Here is a 13,253-nt window from a genome sequence, read left to right on the forward strand (position 1 = left end):
ATAAAGCCTTAAGTTGGGCAGCTATACTTGTTGCTATATCCAACTCCAGAATTCCTGCTACTTTTCCCTGATTCAGTCTTTGAGAAGGATTCTGGTATTCACTAGCAGCCATCAGTTCAATCAATTCATAAGCCTCATTGTAGCTCTTAGCCCACAAGGCTCCTCCTGATACTGCATCGAGCATGGGTCTAGAAGTAGCACCCAATCCATTATAGAAACAATTTATATTTATCCAATCAGGCATGCCATGATGTGGGAACTTCCTTAGAATCTCCTTATATCGATCCCAAGCATCACACAAATATTCTCCAGTTTGCTGAGCGAACTGAGTAAAAAGCATTCCTGATTGCAGCAGTCTTCACCACAGGGAAGAATTTAGTGAGAAACTTTTGAGCAAGATCCTCCCAAGTGGTGATAGACCCTGGTGGTAGAGAATATAACCAGCACTTTGCTTTATCCCTTAGAGAGAATGGGAAGAGTCACAGCTTGATAGCATCTGCAGTCACAATATTGAACTTGAAAGTGTCGCAGATCTCAATGAAATCCCTGATGTGCATGTTGGGGTCTTCAGTAGGAGAACCCCCAAACTGAACTGAGTTCTGTATCATCTGAATCGTGCATGACTTGATCTCAAAAGTGTTAGCCGAAATGGCTGGCCTAATGATGCTTGACTGAATATCATTGATCTTAGGCTGAGAATAGTCCATCAAAGCCTTAAAAATTTCTACTTGATCCCCCATCACTACTAAAACTGGTTCCTCTACTTTCTCTTCTTCTTCTATCTTCTCTTCGTCCTCAAAAACTTACGGTCGAACCAAAACAACTTCTTCCTCGGCTTTATCCAGAGTTTTCTTATGAGTCCGCGAACGCGTATGCATACACGCTCGCTAGAGTACCTGAAATAAGATAAGGAAACCGATAAGTAACAATGTCCGAGTCAATGAACTTTAGTGATCACTGATGACAAACACATAAACAAACAATTAACGCTGCAGTCACCGGCAGCGGCGGCGCCAAAAACTTGTTAGTTGCTAAACACGCGCTAATAATACACGCAAGTATACACGTTCGCAAGTAATATAGAATTATTTCTAGTTCGTTCCCACAAAGACTGGCTTGGTTAACTAATTAATTCATGCACTTATGCAACAATGATATAGCTATTATCCAATGCTATGATGAATAACAAATTGGGGTTGTTTATAACTAATAATTAAATTAACAATTATAACTAAGAGAGTAAAGAAAGTTGTATATTATATGAGAAAAACATGGGATTCTAACTTCATTAAATATTTCATTCAATAGCCCTTTCGTTCTTAACCTTAGCATGTAATGGTAATGACACTAATCAGATAACACGAAAATGCTAAACGCCAACTTTCGTTGCACGAATAACATACTACCAGACCTCCACAAAAGAGATAGAAGCTGAATAGACACCAATTATATTGAGACCCTATATGTCTATAGAATTTGACAAAATAACGGTTTAATGCACAAGTTATCTATTGTGATTATATTGGGAAAGTAAGATGGTTAAAATTAACTAGGAATCATGTATAACAATAACACATGAACCTATTCTAGCATAGCAAGTTCTAAACACTTAAATTCACTTTCGCTTCATTAAGAATTAACAAGCTATCTTTTAAGTTCGCAACGCTCATAAGACGAATAAGCGCAACCAATACTAGGCTATCATACAATTGAAAGAGATATGTCATAAGTCCAATCATTTATGAGGATTTAGGAATAACTTTTATGTAATCTATTTTTGATTTCATTGATATTAATAAAAGACTTATTTTGTTTTTATTGCGGGCTCTATCTATTTAAATGTTTAAATAAGATATACCACAGTTTAGAGTAAAGCTTTTTATGGATTGTGATGAGATCATAATAATGAGACCTAAAAGATGATAACTCTAAACTTAAATAGTTCCTGGTCGTAGGATTACTAACTGGTAATTAATAATCCGCAAAGATCGGTACATACTATGCTTGCTTCATTATGAAGGATGTCTGTTCTCATAGACATTTGTGTGGTGACATTATAGCTAGTATGTAGGTGCTTATTATAGAATAAGTTCACTGAACATGACTCACACAGCTGAACAACTGATGGAGTTCACTCACGTGTCAGCAGTTGTTCACATAGAGATAGTTGTACAAGTATCCTTAGACTTGAGGTCATCATAGTCGTCTGGTGTACACTGAACTATGCTTTGGTTTAGTTCTTAGTCTCAAGGGACAATTATAAGGGCTCTACTGGATATAGGAATTTGTACACGAAGATAGTGTATGATCAATAAAGGATCTACCCCTTCCAGTGTAGGAAGAGAATGGTCAATGCTGATCCACTTATCTTAGTTCAGGAATCTCTGGCCAGAGTGAATGAAATTAGAAAGGAGTTTCTAATTTACATTAAATAGAACTAAGTATAGTGAATGGGAAAGCAAGTGATTAAATAAGATAGGCTTGACACAAGTTCCATGCCTTGTGTTTAATCGTGACATTGCAGGGTAGAAGGAATTAATTGTACGGTAACTACTCACTGAATGGGTTCTTGGTATTCTAAGCAGTGAATTCGTATTATCCGGATAGTCGCGATATGCTGAGAAGTATCCCTCACGATGTAGAATAAATATGATTAATTAATTAATCATATTTAATGAATTAGAGAATTTATATAAATAATGATAAAATAGTTTTATTATTATTTATTTCCACTACCGGCTTAATATTGAACCTACAGGGTCACACCATAAAAGAGAATGATTTAATGGTGGAGAAATTAATTAATAATGGCTGATAATTATTTATTTATGAAATAAATAATTAATTGGCAAATTTAATAATTGATTAAATGATATTTAATTGATTATAAATTAATTAAGAAAAAGTTCTTAATATTATTAATTAAGAATTTAATTTTTGGAAATTAAATCAAGTGAGAGAATTATTTCTAAAGTGTTTAGAAAAAGAATTAATAATTAAAAGGTGTTTTAATTATTAGTGAGAATAATAAAGGGTTAATAATAATAATATTTTATGGGAAAATTTTCAGCTGAAAATTTTGCCTATAAATATACTATTATAGACCCTATTTTTGCCTCAACCAAAAAGATTTACAAAACCCTAATTCTCTCCATCTCCTCTTCCTTCATTACATCGTTTTCTTGGTGGATACCGGTGGAGTGCTTCACACTTGTGGAGCAGCTGCTAAGGATCTCCATTCATCGTTTTTGGATCGCCATTAAAGACCTCCATCTTTCCATTAATGTAAAGCTTCTTAAGATAAACATACTGAACTACGAATTAAATATTATTTTTTGTATGGATCCTGCAGAGGGTTTCGGTATTTTGATTTAAATTTACGTTTTCGTTGCGTTTATGTACTAAAAACCCTTCAATGGCATCAGAGCTACTTGCGAAAAGTTTTTAATTCGTTTATGTGTTTAACTGTTTTCGATAAATGAGCATGTACGTGATTCGCCATGATTTGATGTTGATATAATATGCTTGTATATGTATAGTTTTGAATATATGATATTCATGTGAGTTGTATAATCATAAGATGATTATGTAATCTATATATATACTGATATATACATGATTTATGTTTGTTCTAATTATGAGAATCATATTAGATACGGATTCTGAATTGGCTGCTGCAGATTTGCTGAAATCTGGGTCTAGTGTCCGATTTACGCAAACGAATACCCTATTCCATAGGTAGCTAAAGCTATCAACCACTCGTCTGTAAGGCGTTTGACGTCGTTTACTGCCCGTAAACAGTGATTCTTATTTTTCTGATTTGATTTTGATTTTTCTGATTTTTGTCATATTTTATTTTTATGATTAGATCATGGATAATATGATATGTTATGATCAGATTATGTGTTTTAACATGCTTTTATGTGTTGTATGAGCATGGCAGATGGTTATGGCCTTTTGACCTTAGTGTAATTGTTTTGGTTTTGGTTTTAAATACGACTTGCATGTCTTCAATCTTTGTAATCATAAATCTCGAATGTAACTTGAGTTATTCTTGTAAGTTCATTAGATTAGTTTTACTTTCAATCATGTAATGTAATTGAAGACTCAAGAAGGCTATCCAATGGAGGTGATACAAAGAAGAAGACTTATGTAATAAGTAGTTGTATTTATTTCCATCACCATATTAGATTGACCTTGATCTTTATCATGAGCTTGATAAAGATCACATAGGATGGGGCCATAACCAAACACATTTACTTTATTGCACTTTACATTTACTTGTTTATTTAATTTTATAAATGAGATATATGCCTATGTTTACCATACGATGATAGATTTAGGTGAACTTAAATCAATATAAGGCGTGCTCTAGAAAATCTAGAATAGGAATCGTTTATTGCCTTACCAATAAATATTATGAATACGATCATGAGATTCTCGTGTTTATGAAATACGTAATTGAATATGAATTTTCAATATTGAGAGAAAGGATGATTCTGTCAACAACAGATTTCTATCTGTAAGAAAGGGTTATTAAGTGATGCCTCTTGACAATGCTCCACCCGATCTAGGAATCATCTGATTATCGATTATTGATTTGAAATATTTAATTTAGAAGGAAGAATCTCTTTATAATATGATTATGATTGTAACGTAATATAATCCCTCTAAACTTAAATAATATCAAGTAGTAATTGGCCAATGACACAACGGGCTTGTGTCGGTCATAGCCTTCCAACATGGTAGAAAGTGGTTCTTATTTTTAAATCATTATCGTTTCGTGCTACAGCCGAGGGCTTTGATTTCGAAATAAGAAATACTTGTCTATTACATAGAGATGTGTACATTGAATTAGAATCTAAAGGTCGGTATGTGCTACAGCCGTGGGCCGTTGGAGACTGATTCAATTGTATGAAATGTTGGGTTAGACTTGACTTAGAATATTGAGTTTGTCATGCCACAGCCGTGACTCAGTTATTCAAGAGGCTAAACTTATATTAGAGAATAACATAATATGTAATTGACAAGAGTTGTCTGCCTATTGAACATCACATGACGTTTCGTGCCACAGCCGAGGTTGTGTGATGGAATGTAGGATCCCTATTCCCACTAGCATTATGAATGCTTAATTTTCACTTAGGGGGTTGAAAAAAATTAGATAAACCAGTGGGAGACACTTATGAATAAATACCCGATTCATATAGTGTTTTGAAATGAAATTGAATATTTGCTAAGTGTTGTTATGTGTTTATCATTTACAGATTTACTATATTCGTCATGTCTTTTGCACTATCACTCCGGAGCATACTAGATGCTCACAAGTTGACTGGTCCTAATTTAGCTGTTTGTTTTCACTGTAACAAGTTGGGGCACTAGAAGCGGAACTGCAAGGTTTACCTTGCAGAATTGAAGAAGAAGAAGGGTAGTAAGACTACCGCTTCTGATTCAGGTATGTTCATAATCGAAGCTAATATGTCACTAAGTCAAATTTCTACTTGGGTATTAGATACCGCCTGTGGTTCTCATATTTGCAATTCGTTGCAAGGACTAAAAGGAAGTAGGACTCTTGAAAAAGATGAGGTGATTATACGTATGGGCAATGGAGCAAGGGTTGCGGCCATATCTGTAGGATCATTTAGTTTAGATATGCCTACGGACAAGACTATTATTTTGAATAATTGTTATTATGTTTCCTCTATTGTGAGGAATATTGTTTCTATTCCTATGTTGGATGTGGATGGTTTTTCATTTATTATTATGAATAATGAATGTTCTATCCTTAGAGATAATGTTCATTATGGACGTGGTATTATAAATAATGGTCTGTATGTATGTGACGTAGAGCATGATTTACTTCAGATTGAACAAACTAATAAAAGAAAATGAGATGATGAAAATCTGACCTATTTATGACACTGTAGGCTAGGTCATATTAGTGAAAATAGAGTGCAGACATTGCATAAGGAAGGGTTACTTGACCCCTTTGATTTTGAATCATATCCTACATGCGAGTCTTGTCTATTGGGTAAAATGACCAAATCTCCATTTAGTGGACATGGAGAAAGGGCTGCAGATTTGCTAGGATTGGTACACACAGATGTATGTGGACCAATGTCTACGCAATCCATGGGTGGATTTTCATACTTCATTACTTTCATAGATGATCGATCTGTTGGGAACCACGGACTTAGGGTGTTACTACGTTTTACGATAAAGATTACGAAAAGAGGATTGCCTTTTTAATGGTTGATTCCACACTCTTCTATTGTATTCCCATATTCCCTTGAGCGAAGTGTGGCCTCCGTCTTCTCAAGTTATCCTCTCTTCTTGCTCCTTGGTGGCTACAATATGTATTCACACAATTGCCAAGCAAGAAGAGAATAAGAATATATATAGGCTACAATAGGGACCATGGATAATTAGGTTGGGCCTTCTAATTACATCTTGAGCCTAGCCCAATATAATTAAATATTAATTCAATCCACTAAAGAATTAATATTTGCACTACCTTTCCTAATACCGTAATTTAATTAATTCGGTTCCAATATTATTTGCTTATTAAATTCCCCATGTTTAAAATATCATATGTCCATTAATTAAATAAATTACTGATAATTTATTTAATTAATATCTTTTATCCTTGATCATCCACTCAACCTTTATTTAATTATGACAGAATAAATTCCACCTACAGGGTTTCACATAATTAAATCTTTTTGAGCTTTCAAGGGGACATCATTAACCCGAATATTATCAGGTAATGGATTCCTTCAATAAATAATATCCACCATGTATATAATTCCATCACCCAAAATATAATGATATAATTCAAAAGAATTATTTCATATATAAATCAAAGCATGTAAATAATATACACGTGTCAATTACTATTTCCGGATTAAGAACCTAAGCATTAATAATAACATAGAATCTTAGTTCTCCTTCTTAATCAGTATTAAGGGAACAATTCTAAATTTGATCCTGTTCAATATACACAAAGTATACTAGCATTATTTATTAGTCAATATAAACTAATCTAAATAATACTACAGCCATACCAGTGGATTGTCCAACACCACCTGTGCTGTGAACCTTATTATATTATATAACCGTATTTAACAATCTAATATTCTGTATCCCATTTGATACTAGATTGTTCATAATATATAATATTAGACAACATGTAAACATTCAAATGATTCTCAAATAAACTGGCCAGAAATAAATGTACATACTTCAAATAAATATTTTCAGTATACACTAACACGATCTAGATTCGGAATATTCTATGTGTACATCAGTGTTTATTTAATCCACTATTACATAAATATCTATGTGTCCATCCATCTGACTCCTATCGCTTCCACATGCTTGTCAAAAACCTTAGTTGGCAAGCTCTTTATGAAAGGATCTGCTCGGTTGTCTTCTGATGATATGTGAGCCACAACTATATCCCCTCGCTTTACGATTCCTCGTATGAGATGATACTTACGTTCAATATGTTTAGCTGCTTTGTGGTCTCGCGGTTCCTTTGAATTTGCCACAGTACCAGTGTTATCACAATACACCGTCAAGCTCCTAGGCAAATTAGGTACCACATCTAAGTCCAAAAGGAAGTTCCTGAACCATACAGCCTCCTTGGCAGCCTCAGAGGCCGCCACGTACTCGGCCTCCATGGTGGAGTCTGCAATGCATTTCTGCTTTACACTCCTGCATATAACGGCTCCACCTCCCAAAGTAAAAACATATCCCAAGGTTGATTTCCTCTTATCCCTATCTGATTGGAAATCTGAATCAGTATATCCCAAAGGAAATAGATCTGAGGCCTTATAAATTAACATATAATCCTTAGTCCTTCTCAGGTACTTGAGTATAGTTTTTACTGCACTCCAATGTTCCTGACCTGGGTTCGACTGATATCTACTAACCATGCCTACAGCAAAGCAGATGTCAGGCCTCGTATATAACATAGCATACATTAAGCTTCCACATGCTGAAGCATAAGGAACTGCTTTCATGCTCTCTATATCCTTAGGTGTCGAAGGACACTGCTTCTTAGATAGAGCAACTCCATGCTTAAAAGGTAAAAAACCTTTCTTGGAGTTCTGCATGTTAAAACGAGCTAATACTTCATCAATGTAGGGCTCTTGAGATAAAACCAACATCCTTTTCTTGCGATCCCTTATAACTTTGATCCCAAGGATGTATGTTGCTTCACCTAAGTCCTTCATGTCAAATTATTTGAACAACCAGCCTTTACTGATGACAACATCTCAACATTGTTTCCAATGAGTAAAATATCATCTACATATAGTACTAGAAAAACCACTGCATTACCTTCACTTCTCTTATACATGCATGATTCGCTTGGACTTTGATCAAATCCATATGACTGGACTGCCTGATCAAAATGAATATTCCAGTCTCTAGAAGCTTGTTTAAGTCCATAAATAGACCTCTTAAGCTTACATACCAGATGCTCTTGGCCTTCCTTAATGAATCCTTTTGGTTGCTGCATATAGATGGTTTCTTCAAGACTTCCATTAAGAAAAGCTGTCTTGACATCCATTTGCCAAATCTCATAATCGAGATGAGCTGCTATAGATAAAAGAATACGGATTGACTTAAGCATGACTACCGGTGAAAAGGTTTCCTCATAATCGATACCTTCTTTCTGAGTATACCCTTTCGCAACAAGTCTTGCTTTCCAGGCTTTCACATTTTTATCTAATCCCCTCTTTTTCTTGTAGATCCACTTACATCCAATAGGTTTTATACCTTTGGGTGGTTCCACGAGCTCCCAGACCTGATTAGAATACATTGATTCTATCTCAGATTCCATCGCCTTTTGCCAAAGATCTGCATCATTGTCTTGTACTGCCTCTTCGTATGTACGGGGATCATCATCATGTTCACCAGGGACCAAGTCTGAAGACTCTCCCAAAAACATGAATCTATCAGGCTGTTGAACAACCCTCCCACTAAGACGAGGCACTGGTGCGGTATTAGTGACAGGTTGTACATTATGTTGTGGTTGTTCTACTTGTACTACAGCTTCATGGGTATTATTTATCCCTCCCACTAGTTCCTCTAAAACGACACTACTCATAGGTTTGTTATTCATTATATATTCCTCCTCTAAGAATCTTGCATTGGTGCTAACAATGACATCCCGATTCTTCGGACTATATAATAAATATCCTTTCGTTCCCATGGGGTAGCCTACAAACAACCTTACTTCTGTACGAGATTCTAACTTAGTCGCGTTCTTGTTCAGCACGTGTGCTGGACAACCCCATATTCGAATATGTCTTAGACTCGGTTTATCCCCGGTCCACAATTCTAAGGGGGTTTTAGGAACCGACTTAGAAGGTACTAAGTTCAGAAGATAAGCTGATGTCTCTAAGGCATGTCCCCAAAACGACTTGGGTAAATCCGAATAACTCATCATCGATCTAACACTCTCTAAAAGATTCCGGTTCCTTCTCTCTGCTACACCGTTCTGCTGGGGTGTGCCTGGTGGAGTTAACTGGGATTCTATCCCATTTTATGATAAATATTCCCTAAATTCTCCAAGCAAGTATTCGCCACCACGATCTGATCGTAGTGACTTGATACTTTTATTAAGTCGCTTCTCCATTTTAGCTTTGTACTCTTCGAACTTATCAAAGCACTCAGACTTACGGTGCAACAAATAAACGTACCCATATCTAGAATAATCATCAATGAAAGTGATGAAATATTTATAACCACCTCTTGCTTGGATATTCATGGGTCCACATAAATCAGAGTGAACCAATTCTAACAGTTGTTTGGCTCTATTCCCTTTTGCCTTGAAAGGCCTATTAGTCATTTTACCTTCTAAGCAGGATTCACAAACTGGAAATGGCTCCACTGCCAATGAGCTTAAAGGCCCGTCTACTACCAGTCTTTGAATCCTCCTCAAGTTAATATGACCTAATCTCAAGTGCCAAAGATATGTTTGGTTCAAACTAGAAGGTTCCTTTCTTTTAGTAGAGTTAGAAGATGTGTTGTTCAATTCCCTAAATTGCAGTTGCAGTGCCGGTTGACTAGGATTAATTATATACAAATTGTCTTGCAATGTACCAGAACATATAATTCGTTTATTCATCATAATAGAAACATTACGATCCAAACAAACATTATAACCATCCAAATCAAGTTTAGAAACCAAAATTAAATTCCTTCTAAAAGAAGGTACATAAAGACAATTGTTCAAAACCAAAATCCTATCAGAACCAAAAGATAAATGAATAACTCCTACTGCAACTACTGCTACTTTCGTAGCATCTCCCATGAACACGTATATCTCACCATCTCTAAGCATTCTGGATAGTTGGAACCCCTGCATAGAATTACAAACATGATCAGTGGCTCCTGTATCTACACACCAAGTGCTCGTAGATATAGCCGCTATAAATGTTTCTGTAATTAGAGAAAGAGACATACCAGTATTGTTTGTCTTCTTAGGAAGAGGACAATCTTATTTCCAGTGACCTGACTGTTTGCATCTGAAGCACTTTCCCTTAGGCTTTTTCACTCCACCCTGAACTCCCACTGCCTTCACAGCTTTCTGTGTCTGAGCCTTTTTCTTCTTCTTAATACCTTTCGGCTTAGAGGAAGAACCTTTCTCAGCCACATTCACTTGAACACTCTGCCGAAATAATCCTTCAGCTGCCTGAAGTTCTGTCAGCAGTTCCGCAAGACTATACTGCCTCTTGTTCATGTTGTAATTCAAGCGGAACTGCTCAAAACTCTTGGACAAGCTCATAAGGATAATGTCAATCTGGGTTTCCCCGTCAAGTTCAACACCAAAGATCTCTATCTCATTCAGATGTGACATCATCTTGAGAACATGATCCCTTACAGGTGTGCCTTCAGCCATCTGAGTGTTCATTAAAGCCTTCATGGCTACTTGCCTAGCAGCCCTATTCTGATCTCCAAAAAGTTCCTTGAGATTAAAGAGTATATCTGAAGCAGTGGCCATAGACTGATGCTGATGCTGCGAAACACCCAACATTGCTGCCAGAATGTAACATCGCGACATCTCATCAGCCTTAATCCACCGTTTATAATACTCTTTCTCATCTTCAGGAGCATCAACAGCAGGTTGTTCAGGCTTGGGTTCATAAGTGTAAAACTTGTACTCCTCAGCAGTCAACACAATGTCCAAATTTCGTTTCCATTCAATATAGTTAGGTCCGGTAAGTTTGTTATCCTTAAGTATGGTGAATAGTGGATTAAAGCCCATTTTATCCTGAGAATCATGCATAAAAACATCACATAAATAAGGGTGCATTAATTATTAAGATCTATTGATTCCTCTAACAATTATTAAAATTTAATGCACTAACATCTAAACACCATAAGCTTCTGGTACGCCATGATGTGTGACATGTATACCACCTAATTTTGTTTAAATGTTACTTCGGTCCTATTACTAAACAATATGCCACGTTGGGGTGGACTATATTATTTTTCATAGCTAAGTGTATACCATCATCAAATCTTAAATTATTTGAAATCTATGGAACTTGGTACGCCACGATGGGTGGCGTGTATACCTTCCAATATTCGTAATTTTGCCTTGAATAGAATACTTCAATTCAATATTCATCAATGGTTTGATTTCCAGGTAGTGGAGGAGTCACATCGGTCTCGCTTAAAACCCACAGCCTTACAAGTTCGATGAACTCGTTTTTGACAAAATCGCCCCAAATCAGAAATAAAGAAAATCCGTATTTTATTCCTTTTAAAAATTAATTTAAGAAGTTTGTTCTAGTAATTTCTATAACATTCTAGACACCATAAATTACATGCCACGATGGGTGACGTATATATAATTTATATTCGTCTTTATGTTAAATTACCTACAACCAATAATGGAGACCATGGGACTTAATTTCATATTAATTCCATCTCCCACTTAGAATTTTTTATTAAAATTGAGGAATTTTAAAATTAAATGGGGCCCTATGTTGTTATAATTATGTCTAATCATGCATTCAAAATACACACATAATTTTAGCAACATATAACATTTAATTAAAGCAATAAATAAAATTTATGCCCATGTCGTCCTTGTTAAGTTAAACATGCAATTTTAAAAGAATTACACACATAATTAACGACACACATAATCAATAAATTAAAGCAATAATTAAAAATTTAATGGAAAAAATTAAAATAAATTTTCCACTATTATGGCCCTTGAAAAAAAAACCAGCTCTCAAAAAAAAAAATTGCCCCAAGCGCGCCCCGACGCCCCCCGCAGCCCCAGCAGCCCCAGCAGCCGCAGCGGCCCCAACAGTCCCAGCTGCTGCAGCGGCCCCAGCAGCCCCAGCTGCCGCAGCGGCCGTAGCGCGCGCCTGTTCTTTTCTGTGAGTTTTGTTTTGATATTGTTCGATCCAAACATCAACAGCAGCACCTTGTAATCGCACAGCGGAACAAAAAACTACCGGAATTGATTTCCGATCGCACATAACTATTACAAAATACCCGGAACAATTACAAAAAAAATAGATCTAATACAAAACTAATTTTGTAAAATCTATTCTAACACGATCAACCCTCGTGTAAATTACAACCACGATTAAACCACGTGGAAACCAAAACAAAAATTAACCACGATTAAACCACGTGGGATCTAAACACATAATTAAAATATACATGGCCATAATAGTGGATTAACAACCTGCATCAAAAACAATACAAGCAAAACACTATATACACGCATATATAATTACGACATGGACATTATATCATAAAACGTAGAACCCATTACCAGGCTCTTGATACCAATTGTTGGGAACCACGGACTTAGGGTGTTACTACGTTTTACGATAAAGATTACGAAAAGAGGATTACCTTGTTAATGGTTAATTCCACGCTCTTCTATTGTATTTCCAAATTCCCTTGAGCGAAGTGTGGCCTCCGTCTTCTCAAGTTATCCTCTCTTCTTGCTCCTTGGTGGCTACAAAATGTATTCACACAATTGCCAAGCAAGAAGAGAATAAGAATATATATAGGCTACAATAGGGACCATGGATAATTAGGTTGGGCCTTCTAATTACATCTTGAGCCTAGCCCAATATAATTAAATATTAATTCAATCCACTAAAGAATTAATATTTGCACTACCTTTCCTAATACCGTAATTTAATTAATTCGGTTCCAATATTATTCGCTTATTAAATTCCCCATGTTTAAAATATCATATGTCCATTAAT

At 35.7% G+C, this 13,253-nt stretch overlaps 1 non-coding gene across 1 annotated transcript; it reads left to right on the plus strand.

The window, feature by feature from the left end:
- Positions 1 to 242: 242 nt before the first annotated feature.
- Positions 243 to 350, plus strand: LOC141663166 (small nucleolar RNA R71). The gene has a single exon (XR_012551250.1). It is a non-coding gene; the product is annotated as a small nucleolar RNA R71 (small nucleolar RNA).
- The last annotated feature ends 12,903 nt before the right edge of the window (positions 351 to 13,253 follow it).

Source organism: Apium graveolens, chromosome 5 (assembly GCF_009905375.1).
Source record: "Apium graveolens cultivar Ventura chromosome 5, ASM990537v1, whole genome shotgun sequence".
Lineage (NCBI taxonomy): Eukaryota > Viridiplantae > Streptophyta > Magnoliopsida > Apiales > Apiaceae > Apium > Apium graveolens.